The following is a 21,451-nucleotide window of genomic DNA, read 5'->3' as shown; positions in this document are numbered from 1 at the left end:
TACAAATGCTTCGGCATATTTAGTCTTTTGAACTTTAAATTACAATTATAATCATAGCGTGTATGATTGAATTCGTCCCGTGGTGTAAGGTATCATAAAGTCGGCCCTGGCTTTATCTCACCTTGTTACAAATTATTTTTATCTCACCCTGTTACAAATGTTAAGCTCTGCTTTACTTCAAGAAGTAACACAAAGTTCCCTCCCATTTGTTTTGTAAAAAAAGTTCTGTCAATTTTTGGCTGTCCCTTCTCATTTATGTATAAGTATACGGTCCATTTAAAAATAAAAAGCGAACAGAGTATTTAAATAAGACGATAACTCATACGTTAAAATATTTGGATCGGAATTGGGTCCTTTTGGTTAAAAACATTAAATTACCATAATGCCTTGATACTCTTCCAACTTCAAAAATGACAATATGTTACTAACATTTGATACAGAGTGAGTTCTTTGAAACCTTCCCGACAAAGGGCATACATTACATAGATATTTTCTATTTTATTATATTTTAAATGTTCGTTTATAAGATGACTAACTGATTTTTGTGAAATGCAACTCAATTTTTCCCTCTTCTAATATCAATACGACAAGAAAGAAGATTGATTATAAAGACCTTAAATACAGATGTTACTGTCAAGGTCAACAATAACAACAACAGCAACATTGGACTGGATTTATTTTATGTTGAAAGAGGTGGCATGGTGTACCAAAAGAAAAAAACAAACAGTCGGCATTTGACAATTAAAAAGACATTCGCCTACTCATTCATGTTCAGTGGCCACCACAAAACCAGCACCAAAACATGAAAGAACATGATGTAGCACAAGGCACTTTCACTTTCACAACAGACAACTTGTTGGATGGATTCATTCGATCAAAAGCCAAAAACATTGTCTAACTCTTACAACTGGGAACAACGTGTTTCGGTTCCGGCATACCAAAAATAGCAATGCTTGAAATTCCACTTCAGAAACATGTCGTTAGTTATGGATTCGGAGAAACGTCGTAGAATGCATTCGTCCGTTAACACAGCAATTATTTGGAATTGTTCATGGGTTCCATGGTTCCATGGCAGCGAGCTAAACGACTGCACACTTACAAATATTGCCAATTGAAATTACAATTGTGTTTTCTTGGAATTCTCAGTAAATATATACTCGAATGTCGAGCTGAAGACTAGAGTTATGTCGAACATGACAGTTAAACCTCTGCCGCCACAACTTTCATAGAAACTCGTACGAAGGATGCTAGCTGATAGTTATACTTGGAAGAAGCTGCAAAAAACCGACCGAGAGCTGTTCGTGCAACTGTTTCAACAAAGTTATGTCACGAGGTAATGTAATTTTGTCTAAATTGTGCGGGGGTTCCATTCATCAATTGAATTGAATTTTCAATTTTTTTTTTCTTTTCACAGAAAAATTGAATAAATAAAAACATTTTTTTTTTCAAAAGAGAAAGAAATAGGATACGCTTCAACGAAGAAGTTGCAATATAATTTGAACAGCCAAATTTGTTTTTATTACTTGAGAAAAGAAATGTGCAGCGATTGGTGTTTTCAAGGAGAGAAAACGGAATAGCAGCCATACACTTGTTTTCGCCATTGCGTCCAGTCGTCCGTTGAAATCACGAACGAGTTTGTAATATTTAAACAAGTGCTTTAAAGCACTGTAAATAAGATTCAATCTAAATATATTTGTTCGGCAAGGCTAAATTCTTGTAGAATATCCTTTGAAAAGGAGTTGAATGAACAAATATTTATTAAAAATCTACTCACCAAAATATTATACTGTAATATTCAACGATCTGATAATGAATGAAATTAACACAGAACTAAGACGATTGGTACTAAATATGAGATATATGTATCTGTCCACTTTTTCTACATAGACATAGCCTGTACTGTTTATACCCTCAGCCATATGGCTAGAGAGGAGATACATCATCTGATACAACCTAAACGTGCGTCATCGAAATAACGGCTTGAGACCTTAGGTCTCTTTGCACCAAATCCGGCTTAGGACATTTGGTGTATGTCCGTCTGCCTGGCTGGTGAACAAGATAACTCCCAAAGAGAGCATGGTACAATAAAATCAAGGTAGGGCTATGATACCATATAATTTTAATTATTTTTATTTTCTTAGCTTAATATGTCAACTTTGTTCGTTTATGTGGGTGTATAATAGTTGTCATATTCTTTATCGCATGCTATTTTTTCAATTTGACTTACAGTTTTGAATTTTACATTTGCTAAATATTTTTGTTTTCACCCTGCAACACTATGAATAGAGGATATTATATACAGATCGCAATTATCGTGCCATACTCATGAAATTTTGCATGGGGTTAGGGTTAGGGTCAGAATTAAATTTTGCAGTCCCCCACAATTAAAAATCTATCGACACGGAATTTTGAATGAGAAGAGAGTTAAGTACTGAGAAGTCTAGCATTTTGGATGACCATGGGACACAACACAACGGAGTGCGTAAATATTCTGAAAGTGCCCACGGTCAAGGAGCTAAGGGTAGGGCTCTATGACACCTTATCAAAAATGAAATCTTCCGAAGTGGATTTGGACACAAGGGGCCTTTCAACATGTTATAGTTTTGTAGGGTATCACATTGTCGACCATAGCCTTTGCTTACCTGTTTTTTTTATTTATATAAAATATTTTATGTGTTTGGGACATCATAGCTTTTAAATTGCTAGGTTCACTCTTTTTGGGGCAAATAAGTTAAGTTTAACAACTATCAGAAGGAACTCCATGTGTGGATTTTCAGAAAATTCCATTGAAAAATGTGACTAAAATCATCAAAATACGAATATTGGGGGTACCGTTATATAGGGACTACGATATCGCAGACCGATATGGCCCATCTTCGAACTTGACCCACCTGTAGACAAAAGACAGATCTGTGCAAAATTTTGACTTCCTTTCATAATTCGTTTTGACTCTAGCGTGATTACAGCAGACGGACAGACAGGATTAATCGATTTTTTCAGATTTGGCATCATCATTGATGGCTTGCAATAGCGCTCGCCAATGTATAAATTACCCTCCATATCACCATGGTACTGTGTTTAGCATGTCTGTCTCATATTTTATACCACTGGAAAATACAAACATTTGAAAACGTTGTGTTCAGTTTATTTTCGTACTCAGGTCACAAACGCTTTTTTCGAAATAATTAATAGAACACCCTTCCAAGTTCTTTATTGAAAGTGGCGATCTTGCGATGATGTGTCAATCGACTAATTGAAATATTGAACGGAAATCCACTTTTTGAGGTTTTCGGCAGAAATATTAAATTTCACTTAAACATTGACAGATACATCCGACCTATTATTTAAAATACACAAGGGTCTGTCTATTAATGACATATTGCCTCATCACTACCCAGAATAAACGGCTTAGGTCTTAGTCTTAGGAAATTTAGAGATTTGGCACATAGGTAGCTGTTGGTAGGCGATAAAGCGGCATGTTTGGAAATTCCTAATAAACGATACTTCAAAAACTAAAAACTCTATGTTTGTGTGTAACTGTGTTTCCAAAAATGCAAATAGTCGCATACGAATGGTTGTTTTTCTGATATTCTGTACAAATTTGGCATTAGGACTCCTTATAGCGGGGAAAATGACCCGTAAATAAAACTAAAATATGGATACACCTATTGATATTGCTTTCACATTGAAGCCGTCCTAATTCCAATGTCCCCTTATTAAACACTTCACAGGTTCCTATCAATGTAGTTGTATATTGGCGTTTCACGTCCTCAGAGATATAGTCACCATATAGTGATATATGGTATGCGGTATTTTCCAGATGTAATTTCGCACGAAAAGCTATCAGGTTTTGGAAAAGCTCCCATACCCAACTATTTAGGTCCTAGCCACATTTGCCACCTGAGCGCACTACAATCTGGTATACGATATATCTAAAATTTTTACAGATTTTTAAATGATTTAATCGAAGCCTATTTTTTCCTGTATTGATACAATTTTTATACCCTCCACCATTCTATGAAGGGTATATTAAATTTGTCATTCCGTTTGTGACTCCTCGAAATATTCACAATAGACCCTACAAAGTATATATATTCTGGATCAAAGTAAAATTCTAAGACGATCTAGCGATGTCCGTCTGTCTGTTGTAATCACTCTATCTTTCGAACGAATTGAGTTAGAAAGCTAAAATTATATAGCATACATGCATAGTTTACCAGTAGACAGGTTATGTTCGTTAATGGGTCATGTCCGTCCACGTTTTCGTATAGCCCCCATAAAACGGTACCTCCCGATATTCGGTATTTTCATGATTTTAGCAACATTATTTACCAGAATTATTTATAATTTTGTATTTGAAGTTCGTAATGGGTACTACAGCCTATGACAAAAAAATTTTTGTATGCTGGTCCAAGTCTTCGTATAGCCCCCATATAAAGGTACCTCCCCATGTTCGGGATTTTGATGATTTCAGCAACATTATTCACCGGCATAGTTTCAAGTTTTGTACTGGAAGATACCAATGGGTACTACAGCCAATGGGAAAAAATTGCATGTGCAGGTCCACGTCTTCGTATGTCCCTATACAATGGTACCTCCCGATATTCGATATTTTCATGATTTTAGCGACAATATTTACTAGAATTATTTCAAATTTCGTATTTGAAGTTCGTAATAGGTGCTACAGCATATGACAAAAATGTTCGTATGCAGATCCACGTCTTCGTATAGTCCCCATGTAGCGGTTTTCAATTAAGTGGTAGTTTTCGGATTTTTTTTTTTAAATTTTCAAGTTCCTTTCAAATTGTGGAGGGTTTTAAAAGTTCGGCCGGCCAAACTTAGCTGCTTTTTTACTTGTGTACTTATCTAATTTTCGTTTTTCAGTAATCGTGAAATTTCGTGACAACATATTGTTGAAATTCATTGAATCCATATTTTGGTAATTTGTCTTGGCCGCACGTTTCCGTTGGTATTATTCACAAAAAATATACTCAACCGACTGTTTTGCCATTTTTCCGATTTACCACTCACTCGCTCACTCACAGCAAACAATCAAACAAACAAAGAATCAAAACCAAAACTATTCCCAAATTGTCCATTGTTGGTTACGTTTGTGTGCCATTCAATTTAAGATATCCCCGAAATTCACATTTCACACACACACACACACACACACACACACACACACACAGACACACACTCTCAACCAAAACCATCAGACCATTGAACACACTCTCCGCCCGGAAATATCGGCCGATGCAATCATGGCCGAATTCTGTCTGTGGGCGAGAGTTTCACTACACTTCTGCCCTGTTTTTTATTTGCGGATCAAATCACAAGTCTTTCCCATTTCCCCCATTTTAGCAGAAACACATTTGATGTGGTCAAATCGAATTCCGTTGCTATTTTGGAATGAATGGCCAACTCGTGCCGTCCGTCGGCATCCCTCCCCCACAGTTGAAAACAAAGTTTGGATTTTCAATTAACGGACTACCATCAAGTTATATTGCAGTTTCCTGTATCGAATATAATTGCAGATAATTCCTAGGATAATCCACTTTTATGATTCTTCCTCAATGTTAGCTTTCGCCATTTCATGGAATTATAGAATAAGTATTGAATTGCTTCGGTCATAGTAAAAAGCAATTACGTCAATAGAAAGCAATTGGCATTGCCGAAAAATCTGATTTAAATCCAAATTTGATTTCGATGATGCGGTGATTTCCCTTTTCACAGGAATAGTCTTTTTTAGAAAAAAAAAAAAACAGTAAGGAAAGTTCAAAAGTCGGGCATCCAGGCTGGTTTGGGTCGGGTATGTAAAAAATATTCTATTGGGACGAATGTAACACATTCGTCGCACAATATATGGAAACTATTTCCCAATCTGAAACGATCTCGATAAAGTTTGGCAGAGGTATCTCTGACAACTATAATGTAAATGATACCAAATGTCTTTGTTGAGGAGAGCATCTTACGAATTTGAGGGATTTAGAGACCAAACCAGATGATACATATACAGGGTGAGATAAAAATCTGCAACAAAGTGACATTTTAATTTTTACATTAAAAAATATCGGAAAGAGCATCAAATTTAACAATAAGTTAAGATTTAGTTTAGTTTAGCACGAATTATGGCCTTCAAACTGCCAATGAAACCGTCACACGCTGCCCAAATGTTGCTCTGCGGTATCTTGGCCCATTCCCGGCGAAGCGCTTGCTTGAGGTGATCGACACTTTGGTATTTTTTAGTGCCAACCTTACTTTCCAAAATACTCCAGACACAATAGTCCAACGGATTGGTATCCGGAGATTTTGTGGCCATTTTGCGCTGGAAATTAAGCGAGGAACCTCATTTTGTTGGAATGTCCAAGGTCTGCTGTCAAAAGTATGCGTGCCCGCGGCTTTAATACACCCTCCAGAATATTTTCGCGCTAATATTCGGCATTTATTATGATGCCACGGTCGATTGATACGAGCGGAGAGCGACCAACGGCTGTCATAACGGCCGACACCTTCACCATGGCCGGCGCTTGAGTTCTGGTGACCAACCGAAGGTGCACATTTTCAGCTGACCTCTTTGGCAAGTAAACACGATTATTTTGTTTGTTTACAAACTGCTGGACAACGAATGTTTTCTCATCAGAGACGGAGAAAACCAAATTCGGCAGTTCACCACTTTCGGCAAAGCGAAGCAACTCTTTGCCTCTTTTGAATCTATTTTCTTTCTGTTGCGGTGTAAGTTCATGCACTTTTTGGAAATTCATTGGCTTTAACTCGAGCTCATTTTTCAATATTTGCCGAATGGAATATTGCGATATGGTCAGCTCACCAGCCATTTTTCGGCCACTGCGACGCGGGTTTCGATCTTTATTTTTCGAACCATTTCTGCTGATGTTGCTGTTTTCTTCCGTCCACTTCCTTGACATCGAGCTATTGTACCAAATTTAAAGAAATCACACTATCATGCTTGAATTCCATCAAGAATAACTTTTTTCTGGAAAATTCTCACCAAAATGCTTTTTTACGCTTGTAAACAATATAATGAGATGCCACTGGAATAATTTTAACAGCTTTCGCACGAGTGGCTTAGAAATGACAGCAGTCTGAAGTTGGTTGCAGTTTTTATACCCTCCACCATACTATGGAGGGTATATTAATTTTGTCATTCCGTTTGTAACTTATCGAAATAATGATCTTAGACCCAACAAAGTATATATATTCTTGATCATCCTAAAATTCTAAGACGATTTAGCCATGTGCGTCTGTCTGTGTGTCTGTCTGTCTGTCTGTCCGTCTGTCTGTATGTTTGTTGTAATCACGCTATCTTTCGAACGAATTGAGATAGAAGGCTAAAATTTTGCACACATGTTTATTTTGCCAGTAGGTAGGTTAAGTTTGTAAATTGGCCATGTAGGTCCACTTCAAATTTGGTATTTGAAGTTCGAAATGGATACTGCAGCCTAAGGCAGAAAATTGTCTATGCAGGTCCACGTCTTCGTATAGCCCCGATATAATGGTACCTCCAAATATTCGGTATTTTGATGATTTTAGCGTCATTTTTCACCGTAGTAGTTTCAAATTACGTATTAGAGTTCGTAATTGGAACTACAGTCTGTGACAGAAAATTGCCTATCCAGGTCTTCGTATAGGCCCCATATATCAGTACCTTCTTATATTCCGTATTTTGACGGTTTTAGGTACAATACTCACCGAAATTGTTTGATATGTCGTATTTGAAGTTCGTAATGGAAGTTACAGCCTGCGACAGAAAATTTTCTATACAGGTCCAGGTCTTCGTATAGCTCCTATACAACGGTACCTCCCTATGTACGGTATTTTGATGATTTTGGCTACATTATTCACCGTTTATTTCATGTTTCGAATTTAAATATGGTAATGGCTTGTGACATTCAATGCCTATGTAGGTGCGCGTCGTACAGGCCCTGATTTAACGGCAATATTCGGTATTTTTAAAATGTTAACAGAATTTTTGGCGAATTTTATATTTTTCGAACATTTTCAAATTCGTTCTAAATGGTGGAGGGTATTCAAAGTTTGGTCCGGCCGAACTTACTGCCTTTTTGCTTGTTTCATCTCACCCTGTATGGAGGTACCTCCAAATATTCGGTATTTATATGATATTAGAGGCTGTATAGAATTGTTTCAAATGGCGTAGTTGAAGTTTATAATGGCTAATTTGACATGTGAAAGAAAATCGTCTATACAAGTCCGCGTCTTCGTATAGCCCCCATATAACGATATCTCCCGATATTCGGTATTTTGATGATATTAGCGACATTATTCACCGGAAACGGTACAACAACTATGACAAAAAATCATATGCCGGTCCACGTCTTCGTATAGCACCCATATAGCGGTTTTCATTAAAACGGCATTTTTCGGTGATTTTTTTTAATTCGTCCTTGCCGAACGTAGCTGCTTCTTTACTTGTTTTTATTTTTGTAGAACTTATCATGTCTAATTCATCCGTGTTTGTGGGTGTATTCTTTTCAATTATATGAAAGCAATATATGTAAATGTAGTTGTAACCAAACCGGAGAAAAATTTCTAACTTTGTAATGAAGACCGTACAATAACAGTTTGACATGATAATGCATTGAAAAATATTACCTGAATGCTTGTAAAATATAGGAGATATACCAAAAAATGGACCGAAATATTTCAAGATCAAAATCTCTATGAAATTTCAAAGCTCTATCCTAAATTTTAGCAATGTATTGAGCAAAATATTAGAGAGGCTATGTGTATAATTATATAAAGAGCCCTTAAACATAATGAGCTGAAAACCCAAAACCCTATGCACAGTGTTATCAATCCTGATAATTTTTCTAAAAACGTGTAAATGGTAATTTTTGAGATCTTAAACTCTAAAAACAAGAACAACCAAATTCAGGTCACCACATGATGATGATTTTTTAGAGAAATTTCGACTGACCTTGATGTGTTTTGTTTTTTGAAAATAAAAACAAGTAAAAAAGTATCGGTCGGCTTTGCCGACAGATGTATACCCTCAGCCCTCTTCACCCTCTATGGAGTGGGTTTTTAAAGAATGGGTCAATATTGTCAATTTCGTATCGGACCTACATAAATATGATATAAATATTATTATAGCAGATGGATATAGCAATTGTAAAGAATCACTGAGTTGTTTCGCAATTTATGACAGATAAAAATATTGAAAAATGTGTCTCTTTGTGGGTGAGGTACCAGAAGGTGTTCGCAGATATATAGGATCATCTTCAAAACAGATCTGGTGTTAGCAAAAATAATTTGTATGTGTGAAATTTGAAAAGAGTTGAATCCTTATTTCGCTTTCTTTGAGCGTTATGTTTTTCAAAATTAGATTATTGCTTCCTTTCTGTGCAGAAAATATATATCTCAAATTTTCGACCATTTGTGGGGGAGGTACCATAAGATGTGGACCGATATACTTCATCTTAACACCAGAGCTTGGGTTAATATAAATATTGGGATGTGCGCCATTCGAAGACAATCGGACTCATACATCACATTGAGAGTTGTAATTATTCAAAATTTTGACCATTTGTGGGGGAGGTACTTGAAGGAGTGAACCGATATTTTCCATTTTTACACCTAACGTAGAACTGATGCAAATATTAGGATTTGCAAAGTGAGAGCAAAATCGGATTATCCTTTCTCTTTTTGTGCAAAAAATATATTATTTGCAAATTTCGACCTTCTGTGGGGGAGGTACCAGAAGGAGTGGACCGATATATTCTATCTTAACATCAGCTCTTGGGTTAATATAAATATTGGGATGTGTGAAATTTCAAGACAATCAGACTCTTTCATCAGATTTTATGAGAGTTGTGATTATTTAAAGTTTTGACCCTTTGTGGGGGAGGTACCAGAAGGAGTGGACCGATATTCTCCATTTTCGCACCAGACCTAGCAATGATGCAAATATTAGAATTTGCAAAGTAGCAGAATAATCGAATTATTCTTTCTCTTTCTGTGCAAAAAAAAAATATTTTTTTTTTTTGAAAATTTCGACCTTTTGTGGGGGAGGTACCAGAAGGAGTGGACCGATATATTCCATCTTAAAACCAGACCTTGGGTTAATATAAATATTGGGATGTGTAAAATTTTAAGACAATCGGACACTTACATCACATTTTATGAGAGTTGTAATTATTCAAAATTTTTACCATTTGTGGGGGAGGTACTTGATGGAGTGGGCCGATATTTTCCATTTTCACACCCGACCTCACACTGACGCAAATATTAAGATTTGCAAAATTGGAGCAAAATCGGACTATAATTTCTCTTTCTGTGCAAAAATTAAATTTTTTGAAAATTTCGAACTTTTGTGGGGGAGGTACCAGAAGGAGTGGACCGATATTGCCCATCTCCGAACTCGATCTAAGTTTGACAAAAATATTACGATGTACCAAGTTTGGACCAAATTGGATACTCCCTTCGAGAGTTATCGTGCGCACCAGCCAGCCAGACAGACAGACAGACAGACGGACGGACGGACGGACATCGCTAGATCGACTCCAAATGTTCTGAAACGGATTTGATCCAAAGAGACCTAGGGTCTAAAACCGTTATTTCGACTAGGCACGTTTTGGCCGTATCAAATGATATATACCCTCTGTAGCCATATGGCTGAGGGTATAAAAATTGCTTTTTTTGTAAGTTTCCGCATTCAGTCGAATGCCATATAGCAAAAATATCAACCGTTCAGATAAGTAGGATTATAAAACATCCTAACGACCGTCATAAAATTCCGAACAATACAGACATTGATGAAAAAGATTATTTGTTCATTACCGAACAACAAATCAAAAGAAGTATGTACTTATGCGGCTAACGAGTACACACTATGACTCATACATACATACATACGTGTTTTGGACGGGAAAGAGAATCCAGACATCTGATTGAAAATTGCTAAAAAAAAAAACATTTATGTTTATAGAGTTGTTTGCATTCCGATTCCGTTTTCAAAAAAAAAAAATATTCTTTGTACCAAAAGTAATTTACTCGAACACAAATAAATAAACAAACAAACTAGAAACAATAAATAAACAAAAGTCATTAAAATCAGATGGGCATTTTTAACAAATCAATGGAGAGAACGGAAATGAATGTTCTTTTGCTTTAATTGGAAACCCAAAGTGGCTTTTTTGATCTAAGGTAAAACTATAAAATCATACACACAAACAAATAGGTATCTGTTCGCAATCACTGCCTTTGGTCGTAAATTATGAACTATTTTTATCGAACGCCTAAGACAACTTTACTCTCGGAACTAAATATTTTCTAAAACATAATATTGTTGAACCGACAGTTCAAGGTAAATCTGTTATTATAAAGTTGATTCAACTCATGACGAGGGGCTTCGTAAACGTACCAAGTTAAATTTAAATTCATATTTTAATAACAAATGCCCATCGTTCCCAATGCACAGTGGTCGCTGCCATTGGCCAAAATTTAAAAAATGAAAATCAGATATTTATTGTCAAATGTGTACACATGAACTCTTAAGAGGTTAAGCTTTTTAGAAAACATAATAATCTTGGCTTCATTCTAACGGGGCACTTCGAAAACAGCATCAAAAAAGAGAAAATGTAGTTAGTTGCTTTTTTTTAGTGGGATCAGTTAAAAAAAGAGTAAAAATAGATCTGTATTACAAAATTTAATACATTTTAAAATGACAATTCTTGGCATAATTATTGAAAAGCAAGGTATTGACTTATTTTAGTGCAGTAATTTGTGTGTTTAGTAGTTGTGTATAATATAGACGAAGTGAGTGTTCTGAGTTGCCTTTAAGATTAATTTTGAAAATAAAATTGGATTTCAGTTAAGGTTTTAATTGTTTTCCCCCCTGAATCCTCCAATGTGATTTTTTTCGCGCCGTTAGTAATAGTCCTAAGATTCTAGAAGTGCTAATTTAACTTTCAGATTTTGTCAGATTTGTATGTTATGCCCAATATAGTGAAGTGATTTCGCTCCAATTTTGTCAGTTCTATGCTGCTAGTGACATAGAATATGTTTTTGTGGTTTGGGATTGATAAGGATATAATTGAGGGGTGTTCAATAATGTTGCCTGTATTGTCTTCTGGGTATAATATTAATGTCGAAAAATTTAAGGCCTTTGCACTGGAAACGGCTAAAAAGTTAACAAATAGATATCCATGGTACTATATTCCACCCGCAGCTAATAAAATTTTAATACATGCACCCGACATTATAAATTTGTCATTGTATCGATTGGAGAATTATAGGAGGTGGCCGTGTAGTCTAGAAACAAAGATATAAAAAAGTTTCGACTAAATCATACCCGAAAAATTCTCGTGTTTCAACAAACACAGATCTTATTAACCGTCTTCTTCTGAGCTCTGACCCTTTTATAACGGGACAGCGAACGTTACCAAAAAATAAAAAATCTATATTATTAAAATCTGCATTCGATTTACTTGAATAACATTGAAATTTATAAATATCCATTAGTAACTTTGATTTAATTTTATATTGAACTAGCTGGCCCGGTCCGCGTTGCCGGCCCGTAGTTTTTGTCTATTATGCATATATTCCCAAGCAAATTTATTCACAGATATGACTGATATAAGTGTTCACGTACAGGTCGATTTAAAGTGTTTTAAAATACCTGTATCCATTTCAACTGTGTGGATGTGCTATACAAATCTATTAAAAAGTATATATCAATCTTATCGCCATATAAGGGATCAAATTAATTTTTAATATGGTAAAAATCGTAGCAAAATCTTCCAGTCAAATGAGCAGTAATTTGGAATTTGCTGTATTTTGTATACTACATAATTGAGGGCTGAATGATTTAAGAATAGCCAAAGTTAATTACTTTTTTAAACCCATTAGCAACTTAGATTGTGCATTAGAGTCCTCATAAGTCCCCCTAACCATGTCAGTCTGTTTGTCCGCCAAAAGGTGGACTTGAGAGGGTATTATAACATGGATAAAAATTCTAAAATTTGTAGATATGTTGAAATTTTAGTGTAAGATTTTAACCCCCCTAATACGCATTATTAGCCAAATTCTTTGAAATGTGGTTAAATTAGGAGGTACCTTCTTTATATGGGCACTACTCCGAAACATCGACCTACATTGAAAACTTTCTTCTACCCCTTATAATCCAAGATGACAAATAGAGGCCAAATCAAAAATATAGCAGAACAATATAGCATGTCATAGCATTTCGCGTGATTTAAATAATTAAAAATAGTTTTATCCACCTCATAATTGCGGGCAGAATGATAAGATGGGAATTAATTTTATTTGCCATTTAAATTGTAAGTTGGAGACCCATTAAAGTCCATATTTTCATCATAGGATAATTCAATGATGATTAAACAAATATTCGGTCCCGTGCTACTTTCTTATATTTGTAATTTGTTCATGTTTCCACAATTTATTTCATATGGATGCACATCCCAAATCTACGTTCCCAACCAATATTCTCTTGGGGGTTAAAAATTCAATAGAATACAAAATTTTCTTTTCTGACCACACATTAGATGTGAAAGTGGACTTGGGGATACTCCAATGTGGGGACTTTACTTAAATAAATTCCTATGTGGCAATTATCTGTATGATGGTTCCCTACCCCAGGGTGGCATAAATAAAATTTTTTAGCCAAATCAATTGATGAATGTGGTCAATACCAATATGGGCCCTACTCTGAAAATTTCAAATTTTATGCGAAGAGGTTATCTACCCCCTTAGAAACAAAAATGTCAAATAAGGGCCAAAAAATGAAAAAAGTGGCCGGCCAAGACCCCAAAAATAACTTAAATCATAGATGGTTATATAAATATGAAATCGGGTTGTTCCCTTATCCATGAGTTATGATCGATATAAAGACCTGCAAAAGTGATTTTAGGTATTTTGAATGTTTGGGAAGAATTTCTGGAAGGATATAAAACCTTTTCTTACTAAAAGTCCCATTCGCTCTACTATTTTGCACCTTTTATTTCAATATTGGTATATTACTTATTATTCTCCCAAAGAATTTTGCATTTTGAGCTCTCATTGGACGGATCATTGTCACGCTTTGAAATGAGCCCCATTAAGCTTTTTCGGTCATTTTTGTTTGTTTAAATGTGTTCGCATCTTTCAGCTAACCCACGATGTAGGCCCTGGAGTTGAAAGGTAGATGTCAGTTAACATCCTATTTCGCACTTATTTAATTTTTTTAGTGAAAAATTATTCTTTATTTTGTTCACAAAAAAAATTGACAAAAAAAAGAATAACAAATTGAAAAAGTCTTCAACTTTTTCGCTGATTTTTTACAGCAAATGTTTTAAGATCCTTCCTTACAAAGTTTGTCAATAGAATGTACTATTACTTTAAAATTCGATTCCATTGAAAATGTTTTTTTGATTTTTGCAATGAGATCTCTTTTTCATGATTTTTCAGCGATTTAGAAAAAGTAATTATCTTTTAACTTTGGTGTGACCGCGTTAAATTATTTCGATATCGTCTATTCCGTTACGCCACCACATAATTCGGTACTACACTTCCATGTAACCCGCCATCAATTTCAGTTCTCAAGAAATCAAGTCAATTAAATAAATTGGTATTAATATTCGAATTCGAAAATAAAATATAAAAAACACTACAAATGTACATTAGAAAAAAGTAAGTCAAAATGGAAAAAAATCATGCAAAATAAAACATTACTATTGTACATTTGAAAAGTCAAAATGAAAATGTTAATATATCACATTTTTACGCGATTTTTTTGGATATTATCCTTTTCGGAGAGTAGACAACTCCGAATTTGTGTGAATCGTTAAAATTAATCCAGCGGTTCTTAAGTTATAAGCGTAGTAACTAACACAACTTACATTTATATATATAGATTGTTTATTTTGTCTACAAAAAAATTGTCTATTTTGTTTGCAAAAAAATAATCAAATTTGGAATTGATTTGTATAAAAATACTTCTATTGTTGGAGGTACCTTTAGAGGGGGACTCTACCTGAAGGCGAGCCGTTCCAAATAATATTCAGTAAGACTATTTTTTAGCTCTTTAGAACGTAAAATGTCAAATAACAGAACAATCTAGTGTAGAAATGTGACGAAAATTGGGTAAATAACCCTTATTCGGGAGGTACGTTGTAAGGGGACCATGCCAAAACATGAATCGACCATATCCATTTTGTCACATTTTTTATTTTTATCCCATCAAGGTACCATAACCAAAGAATCATATTGATATCTACACTGAAAGTATTTTTGACCGCTGTTCCCATACGACCTCGACCACTGTGCAATGGAGCAATAACATTTAGGCTATATGGTAAGGAAAACAAGTAAAAACGCAGGCCGAACTTTAAATACCCTCCTTCATTTGTATGGGAGTGGAAAATCTATAAAATTTTCGTCGAAAAATACCGTTTGAATAAAAACCGTTATATTGGGGCTATACGAAGGCGAAGACCTGTGGTTCCTTATTAGGATTTTCAAATATGAAATTTCAAACAATTCCGTCGAATAATGTCGCTAAAATCATAAAAATACCGAAAAAAACAAGTCAGTCGGATTCGTCGACAGATGTATACCCGCAGCCAATACGGTTATTTAAGTATACAGGGTGAGACGAAAAAACTGAAAAACACATTTCTAAGCCACTCGTCCGACAGCAGTTAAAATTATTCCAGTGGCAGCTCATTATATTGTTTACAATCGTAGAAAAGCATTTTCGTGAGAATTTTCTAGAAAAAAAAGTTATTCGTGATGGAATTCAAGCGTGATAGTGTTATTCCTTTATATTTTGGAAAACAACAAGTGACTATCGTTAGAGCACTCCAGCATTTAAATGTGAATAAATCTCTAGTGTCTCGTACCTTCGCTCGTTACATTGAAAACAGCAGCATCAGCAGAAATGGTTCGAAAAGTGAAGAAGCCACTTGATCGAAACCCGCGTCGCAGTGGCCGAAAAATGGCTGGTGAGGGATAAAGCCATTAAAATTCCAAAAAGTACAGAAAGAAAATAGTCTCAAAAGAGCTAAAGAGTTGCTTCGCTTGGCCGAAAGTGGTGAACTGCCGAATTTGGTTTTCTCCGTTTCTGATGAGAAAACATTCGTTGCCCAGCAGTTTGTAAACAAACAAAATGATGGTGTTTACTTGCCAAAGAGGTCAGCTGAAAATGTGCACCTTCGGTTGGCCACCTGAACTCAAGCGCTGGTCATAGCGATGGTGTGGCACCCCATAACAGCCGATGGTCGCTCTCTCCTCGTATTAATCGACCGTTGCATCAGAATAAATGCCGAATATTATCGCGAAAATATTCTGGAGGGTGTATTAAAGCCTTGGACACGCAAGCATTTTGGCAGACTTTGGACATTCCATTCAGATCGCGCCAACTAAGAATGGTTACAAAATGAGATTCCCCGCTTCATTTCCAGCGCACGATGGCCACCAAAATCTCCGGATACCAATCCGTTGGACTATTGTGTCTGGAGTATTTTGGAAAGCAAGGTTGGCACTAAAAAATACCAAAGTGTCGATCACCTCAAGCCAACGCTTCGCCGGGAATGGGCCAATAGACCGCACAGCAACATTCGAACAGCGTGTGACGGTTTCATTGGCCGTTTGAAGGCCATAATTCTTGCCAAAGGTGACCAATTCGAACAAATCTAAACTTATCCTAAAATTTGATGCTATTTCCGACATTTTTTGCTTTTATTCAATAAAATTTGTTGAAGTTTTTTATCTCACCCTGTATAATAAACATTTTACAAATACATTCATTTATCGATAATATTATCAACTCTCTTATGTTTAAATTAGACGGAAAAAAATCCCTTGAAAAATACCGCTCAAATGAAAACCTTTATATGGGGGCTTTCATAATGTCGCTAATATCATCAAAATACCGAATAACGGGAGGTACCGCTGTATGGGGGATATACTAAGACGTAGATCTGCATAGACAATTTTTCGTCATACGTAAAAATATGCAAATAAAAAGTAAATATTTTTTTACATTTTTTTTTTATTTTTTGTCATATTTTCTATCGCATGAGATTTTTTCATATTTGACTTACTGTATTGATACCGTGTAATACCAAGTATCTCAATATCTGTGCACCGTTTTAAAGATGTATAGGCATACAGGCAGGCTGATTGCCACAGCTTATGCGGTAAATAATTTCTGGGATCCTCCTTTTAAATATGCCTCATCGAAATAAAGATTTTAGACCCTAGGTCTCTTCGTACAAAATCCGTTCTAGGTCCGTCTGTTTGTCTGGCTATTGCTCACGATAACTCTCTGATTTCGTCCAAGCTTGATACATCGTAATATTATTATCTAACTTAGATCGATTTCGAAGATGGGTTATATCGATTCACTTCTGCTGGTACCTCCCCCACACAAGCTCAACATAATCCAAGAAAATAACATAATTTTGTTCAAACTTTGTAAATCCTAGCATTTGCATCAGTACTAGGTTATATGAGGTCAATATCGGTCCACACCTTCTAGTACCTCCCACACAACGGGTTAAAATTTCGAATGACTATAACCCACATAGAATGAACAAGTAAAAAGCTGTAAGTTCGGCCGGGCCGGACTTTGAATACTCTCCACCATTTGGAACGAATTTGGCAATTCTCAAAAACAATAAAATCCGTTAAAAATTCTGTTAAAATCTTAAAAATTGTATTGCATGTATTCTTGTGAACAAAATGCAGGTCGCATTTAATATCCGAATGAGATGAAATTCTCCAAACAATATTTGTTCGACCCAAAACGAACCCTTTTGAAATTGGTGATAATCGGATCAGATTTAGACATAGCTCCAATATATCTTCAACCGATTATGGGTTAATTGTACACCAAATGGTCAATATAAATCCAAATGACCTAAATTTTGGTACATCCCACCGAATTTAGTCTAATAGCAAGTGGTGAACTGCCGAATTTGGTTTTCTCCGATGAGAAAACATTCGTTGTCCAGCAGTTTGTAAGCAAACAAAATAATCGTGTTTGTTATGTTTGTGACTACTAGATAGGCTGAGTGAAACGCACGCTTTAAAGGTTGTAACGAAACTGAAGTTTATTGCAAAAGTTCTTAAGTATAATATTTTCAGAGTTGTGTTTTAGGGTAGTGAATAAGAGTTCTAAAGATAAGGTAATGTTAGACGTAGCAATGAATGAATTAGGATTAATATTTTATTAAAATATACTACAGTGTTTACTTGCCAAAGAGGTCAGCTGAAAATGTGCACCTTCGGTTGGCCACCAGAACTCAAGCGCCGGCCATGGTGATGGTGTGGGCCGCCATAGCAGCTCGTATTAATCGACCGTGGCATCATAATAAATGCCGAATATTATCGGAAAAATATTCTGGAGGGTTATTAAAGCCTTGGGCACGCGTCACCCAAGAATGGTTACAAAATGAGGCTCCTCGCTTCATTTCCAGCGCACAATGCCACCAAAATCTCTTGATACCAATCCGTTGGACTATTGTGTCAGGAGTATTTTGAAAGCAAGATTGTCACTAAATACCAAAGTGTCGATCACCTCAAGCAAGCGCTTCGCTGGGAATGGGCTAAAATACCGCAGAGCAATATTCGGGCAGCGTGTGACAGTTTCATTAGCCGTTTGAAGGTCATAATTCGTGCCAAATGTGGCCAATTCGAACAAATCTAAACTTATTCTAAAATTTGATGCTATTTCCGACATTTTTTGCTTTCACTCAATAAAATTAAAAAATAAATAAATTAATGGCGTTTGACTTTGTTGCAATTTTTTTTATCTCGCCCTGCATATAGTCGGGCCGGCCTGATTTTTTACTTTTCCTTACTGGTATTTTATTAAATTTTTGATTTTTTTGAAATTAATTATTGAAAAATTCATTAGAAATGGTTGTATTCTTTCTTATCAACGTAAAGCCACAGGCGCTGGGTGAATTCTTGAAATATTTTTTCGTATTCACTTAAAATTTTATTAAAATAGCAGAAGTGATGTCCATATTCATTTCCATAATGAATTGCTTTAACACTTCCTAAAGAAGAAAAGAGTTTTGTAATCTGTTAAAATATCCATGAACCTTTAAAAAAGAAGTTATCTCTTTAAAAAGTAAAAAAAAAATAGGCTCTAATATGAGTTTTTGAATCGTATGTGTTTTTTTTTTCTTTGTGCCCGGTACAGAATATCCTAACTGATTCACTTAAATCATAGATTGTTGTTGTTTAATTTACGAACCAAAACAGAATAACTTACGGTATATACAGAGATTCCTAGATGCGTATATAGGGATGTGAGACTATTATTTATTCTTCAAACAAACAAACAAAATACACTTTGCAGGGGTTTCTGTTATGTTCACCTTTAGTTGAAGGTTTGTAGGGAATGAATCAAACACAAGTACACATGTATTTACATACATATGTTATTCACACGCGACACGTTGTGCCGTGCCACTCTTCATCAAGAGAGAAGAAGACTTCCCGCCTTCCACGGCACTATCACAGGCCTATCATCAGCATAAAAATCGATTCTTCTTCTTTTCTATTTAATTTGTATTTATTATTAAATGTGTCGGCATGTGAATAGAGAACGGCAGGCACACTCACACACCTATGCACTCACTCATTCACTCACTCTTACACATGGACTTATGTGAAAGTGTCACATTTGTTGTTGATAAATATTTCTTTCTTCTGAGATTGGTTTGTTTGTTTCTTTCACAATATTATTTATTTTTTTATTCTTTTTTGTTGTGTTTTGTATTCTTTTTTCGTTTTTTTTTTTTTATTTAAAAATAGAATTTAGCATCTTTTCGGCTGTTGTTGTTGCTGTTTTTTTATTTGCTTTCGTATGTTTGGTTTTTTTTCGATGTCGCTTTTTCTGACGAGATTTCAAAATATTCTTTCTTTTTTGTGGTACAACACAAGAATTATAATAATTTATATATTTTTAATATTTTTTCAAAATGAATATTTTGCTCTTCTTCAAATTCTTCATAGCAATATTCACATTCGGATGAATTCAATTCAATTATATCACCACAATTTCCAATAAATTGAATTCTCATTTAAAACACGACTTTGTGGTGTGTGTGTGTTTGTTTTTTTTCAATATTAATACATTCGATTATGAATTTGATGGCAAGCAGCAGCTCGACAGCAAATCGAAACGGAAACGGAAATCACAACAGATGCGTAACCAAAGTTTTCCATACGCCGATAAATTGCAATCAATTTTTTTTTTCACTTTCACTTCAACACTTTCTTAATTGCCCGGATCTGAACTGATGCATCGCGTTTACAAAACACCGCCAATCATTGTTGGAACACTCAACCAGACAGGCTGGTCCAAACGTTTGTCATTCATCCGCACCGTTGAACTGCAAGTCGGTGACAGTGCGAAGATGCCAACGTAAGCGAGAAACTGAATGACGGAATAAACACACTCTTGACTCTTGAGAAAATTGAAAGCAGAACAAACAATTATTCGCGCGCGAGCCTTCAAGTGCTTGCGACAGGCAACTGAGCCGTTTGACTGAGAGCAGCGTGTGTGTGTGTGAGGCTATTTTGCATTGGTTCTATGAACATTCCGCGGGAGGTGTGGGACATGTATGCTGCTTGCAACAATAAATATCTTCTATTTATTTATAACCGACCAACATCAACAATTGCCACGGTACACCATCCAATGTTGCCCACTTTGCGGTGAGCATTCATTTACCACTTGTTTTTGTTTTCTACCCCACAAACGTTCCAGCAGTCAGCTGGAGTACCGATTCTTTTAATTGTCGTCGTTTCGTAGTTTAACTTGGGGCAATGTTATTTTGTCCGTTCACTCGTTTACATTCGTCCGCTACACGTTGGGTATGTTGGGTCGGCAGAAGCGCACGAAAAGAATGTTGGCAATCGACTAAAAAACCAAAGTGTTTCCTGGCATGTGCGGAGTGTTTCTTGGCCGAAACCATTTTTGCAGAGGCAGAATCGTGGCTGAAAGCAACGCCAACGTTCGGGAAATTTTCTTTGGCAACATTTTGCCCACACAACAGCAAAAATGTGGCCAACGAAGAAAATTATGAATGAACATTGAACGGCAACATTGTTGACCAAAATTTTCCGATACATTTCCCAGGAACATGTTTCCAACTTTCCCATATTTGTTTAGCAACAATTCCATAACAGTATCCTTTGGTTCCAGTTACAGTGGTGTGTAGTACTTCTATTATCACCACAAGCGAAAGCTTGGGTAAGAGAACTCCTGCCTGTGTTGTGCCACTTTATCAGCTTCAATTGATTACTCGCCTTTTTATTCATTATTATGTATTTTATGTATATGTATATTAACTTTGTCATTCCGTTTGTAACATTCCTAAATATTCATCGTAGACCCCATAAAGTATATATATGATTATGAATATATAAAGTATATTCATAATCAGCATAAAAT

The 21,451-nt window shown here is 35.6% G+C and overlaps 1 protein-coding gene across 5 annotated transcripts in view; it reads right to left on the bottom strand.

Moving 5' to 3' along the window:
- Positions 1 to 20,904, bottom strand: part of LOC101900373 (FMRFamide receptor) — a 115,715-nt gene extending 94,811 nt beyond the window's left edge. For all 5 annotated transcript variants that reach the window (XM_005181720.4, XM_005181721.4, XM_005181723.4 and 2 more), the window contains exon 1: positions 19,262 to 20,904. The gene's annotated coding sequence lies outside the window, so the exon portion shown is untranslated. The remainder of the gene's footprint in view (positions 1 to 19,261) is intronic.
- Positions 20,905 to 21,451: the final 547 nt, after the last annotated feature.

This window comes from Musca domestica, unplaced genomic scaffold (assembly GCF_030504385.1).
Source record: "Musca domestica strain aabys unplaced genomic scaffold, Musca_domestica.polishedcontigs.V.1.1 9, whole genome shotgun sequence".
Lineage (NCBI taxonomy): Eukaryota > Metazoa > Arthropoda > Insecta > Diptera > Muscidae > Musca > Musca domestica.
Note: the sequence above shows the minus strand (reverse complement) of the source record. Positions and strands in the feature narration are given on the sequence as shown.